Here is a 4,089-nt window from a genome sequence, read left to right on the forward strand (position 1 = left end):
TGTTATTGGTTTTGTCACATGATCCGTGCCACCTGTGGACGTGAATCAAATGTTGGCAATTTCGGCATCACCTTGCCGTGGTCATTGGTATGTCATTCCAATGTCAATTTGTTTAGGAGTTAGAATAGGTAGCTTAGAAACAACTTCAAACTAAAAATGACAATAACGTGAATGTTCTTATGAAATTAGACCTTCAAATTTAATATTTTCTGAATGGCCTTTTAAAAGTACTTATCTCATTCTTACCTATGTTCAAAATTTTCCTTTATGCCTATCATGTTTCTATAGCCCGATCCTCGAGCCTTGCACGATGTATTCTTTTATTAGAAGGGTGTCATCATGTCGGGTTATTCTTTTTCCCGTTGCAACGCACGGACATATTTGCTAGTAGTGTCAAAAACCGTCTTATATTTGATTCAGAGAGAGTACCATTTATCTGCGTTATATACGCACATAAAAATGACAAGAATAAAAATTTGACGTGCGCAAACTTTTCTCGCTTTTTTAGTTTTGACGCTCTAAATTATTTTTCTTTACCGCCTAGATTTCACGCGTTATGATTGGACTTTTTTCGCTCCAATACCCATCCGCATGTTCTCCCCACGCCGCCATCTCCCCACCTCCCCAATTCTTCAACCTCCAGATCTATTCCAATCTCCGCCGGCAGCAGCGCACCCCGTGCACCCCTCATCCCGCCATCCCGCGCGAAAGAAGCCACACCCACATGCCCTGCTCTCAGGCGCGAGCTCCTATCTCCGCTGGCGACTTCCCATTCTCCTCCGTCGGCAACTTCGCCAGTTGGATACCGCCGGCGTCCGTCCTCGCCGTCGCCAAGCCGCGCTCCTCCTGGCGTCGTCCGCACCATCACCAAGCATCCACGCCAGTGTCATCCTCCACCAGGAGCTCTGCCGCATTTTCCGTGGCTACACCGTCCGCAAGCAGCGGTCGGCTCCATCCAATATCTTCAGGCCTCCACCTCGTCAAGTAGGTATTCCCTCGAATTACATCTCCTGTACAACTTTTAGCATTAAAAAGTAGCCTCTTTCAGTTTTCTTCTACTCTCTTCTATGTTCCTATTGAACATGCCTGTCGTTGTTGACTTCTAGTGGATCCTTTTTTACTGAAATGTGATCTATATAGTGTAGTTCCGGATTATAAAGTTAAAGCTCGTTGCTGTAGTAGTTGATTGGTACAATGAGTAATCAATTTCCTCTAATTGAGTTTGTAATGCACGGCATGGTGTTGGTATGTTTGTCCGGCAGATCAAAATTGGGAAGTGGCTTGTTAGTCTGGTAAAAGTAAAATCAAACATGGAAAATGTGATGTAAAATCTTGTCGTTTTAACACGTAAATGTCTTCTGAGCAGGGTGCACATTCTCTTGTGGTGATCTTCTATGCTTTGTTGAAATACCGTAGGATCTGCATCAGGTTACTGAATTACTGACGCATAATCTATTGCTGGTTCTGTGAGCCTTTGACGCATAATCTATATTATTGTCTGAATCTAAATAATATAGTGCACTTCGCAACACTGTCTCACCTTAGGTTCACATCTAACATAGGTGGTCAACTGTATTAGCATGGTATTTTACATCATTTATTCTTGGTGGCAAGAATGTACAATCTACTATTAATACTAAATCTCTCATATTGTCCGTTATGAGATTAGATAGCATTATATGGCTTTTGTACAGTTGCCTTTCATAGTTTGATGCAGTCTCACGAGTTAAAAAGCAATACTTAGGATGTGATTGAAGATGCAACTGTGAAAGATTACGAACAATTGGCCTTCATTAACAGGTAACAATGTAAAAGTAGATATTTGCAATTTGAAGATAAAAAAAGCTGGTCGAATAGTTTTTTTTTACTTTTGTAGTGTTAGACACAAGCAGCATATGTCAAAATGTGTTACACCGAAGGTTTGCATGATGATTGGCACTTGCAGTCAATATTACTGACTTAAGCTTGGTAAGAATGTTGCCTGCATTGCTGCCCTTGTACTATACTTCTAACATGATGCCTCTCAATGGCACTAATAAATTATGCACTTTCACTGTGAGCATAAGTGGCCTCCAAATCTGGCATAAATTTTATGGTTGTTTGCATGATCATAAGAACATGGCTCAAGCTGTATGTATGCAATTTTCTTCTACTTTTTGGTATGCTCATATTGGATCTCACATAGTTTAGTTCTTTATTTGATAATGGAAGTGAAATGCATGAACTTGGCATATGTTTCTATGCACACATTCCTTTCATTAGCCTTGTTGATTAGCATATGATTTTAACATTGTTTTGTCAAAGACTTTATGTAGAAAATGTAGCCTTCGAAGCATGAGCATCCCAAGGCAGGATGCAGAAAATGTAGAACCAGATGAAGGAAAATTACAAGGCCCTACAGAGATTGATGATTCATTACCAAAAATCCTCCTGAATCTACTAGTCAAATTAAAATGATTTGTAAGCTCAAACATTTTTTCTACCATGTTTAGTTGCAGCTGAACTGAGCCTCAACTGTAGAAAGCACACATTGAAAAGTTAGATAGGGCTGATCGGCTTTACTAAGTGACCAGTTCACTAACCAGGTATATTCAAACAAAGGATTAGAAGAAGTGTGGTGTACTGTTTCGTACAAGTAGGGTATTTGCTCGCCATTGATTTTTTTAGCACATGATATCGTCATGAACTAGCAGCAGCAGCAGTAGCAAGTAACTCTAGTGCAACAAAATGTGATAATTATGGAAATCTGCAGTATGTAGTAAGATGAGGGTGTCTATTTGTCATAGTAATAATCTTAGTGACGAGCAATTGCACTATATAAATCCTAGAGCTGGTAAAGAGAAGAGTTCATAATCATGTCTATGGTACAACCAGGAACAATATAGGATCAATATGTACATAATAAGGGTGATTAGTTAGTGCATTTACTATGCATCATATCAGACCTCCTGTATTTTATCTTCCCTGATTATAGCTTATCTCGTGTCTACATTTGCACCTATTCTTAGTCAATCGCAGAATGCTCATGCTGAAACTAGCAATGCAACCAAGCAAAGTAGCCTTCAACAAAGTGTGCAGCTTCACGAAGTCACTAAGTAGGTTTGTGATAATGACCGTTTCATTTCTTTTAATAATAAGGCAAAACTGAAGTCTTGTTGTATTTGATGAAATGAGAAACAAAAGTAAACTTCTGGCAAAAGGAGCTTTAGTGAGTAAGATTAAACATATGTGGTCTGAGGAAACATGCTTGGAGAGCAATATATTTGTAGTTTCTATTCGCCGTGTTTCAAATGTTGGAGATGAGAGACTGGTGTGACCATATGAAAAATTCAAAACAGTAAGTGATGTTATTGGTTATGTTATTGCTTGGCCTCGATCACATTTAAGTCCACTTGCATAAAAGCAATCGAGTATTCTCCAATGTCCATACTTACGATTTATTATTGATGAAGAATCTTTGTGGTTTAGGTAAAAAAACAATCTAAGCCAGCCCCTCCGAACACAGACACAAAACATTGCTAGTCCAACACAACCATGAAATATTGGTACTGTACATCTCTTACAATGTCATGATAGTCTAAAAGGTTATGTTCATCTAAACTTTTCTTTGTTATCTACCTTTTTCAGGTTAGAGGATTCAGAAAAGGAGTGCATTGCACGAGCCAGGAGCAACTACAGATGAATAATCTTCAAATGAACAAATATTATAGATGATGTATAGATTTTAGCTTCAAAGGAGTACTTAGTTCTACTTTGTAGGGTTTTCGTAATTATTTGTATCTTCCGTATGAATATCTCATTTGTGAGCTCCACACTTTCAGTAGAGGTATTTGTTCCTATTAATTTATCCACTTTATGTTAATTGTGTGAGAATGCAATTCTTTTTTAATGCCAAGTGTGAGAATGCAATTGGTGATGTGGTTTGATCAATCTGCACATGCATTTGTGGCATCAAAAGTGATCGAAATGGTGAACACAAATTCGAAATAAATAAAATACTATTTAAATTAAAATATTCCATAGCTACAAAGAAGCTTACGTATATTTGAAGACGAACAAAACGTCTCTACATAGCTCTACATAGCATGT

The 4,089-nt window shown here is 38.3% G+C and overlaps 1 long non-coding RNA gene across 1 annotated transcript; it reads left to right on the forward strand.

The window, feature by feature from the left end:
• Positions 1-604: 604 nt before the first annotated feature.
• LOC123125036 (uncharacterized) lies at positions 605-3,862 on the forward strand. Its single transcript, XR_006461272.1, has 2 exons — positions 605-988; positions 3,469-3,862. It is a non-coding gene; the product is annotated as an uncharacterized lncRNA (long non-coding RNA).
• Positions 3,863-4,089: the final 227 nt, after the last annotated feature.

Source organism: Triticum aestivum, chromosome 5D, assembly GCF_018294505.1.
Source record: "Triticum aestivum cultivar Chinese Spring chromosome 5D, IWGSC CS RefSeq v2.1, whole genome shotgun sequence".
NCBI lineage: Eukaryota > Viridiplantae > Streptophyta > Magnoliopsida > Poales > Poaceae > Triticum > Triticum aestivum.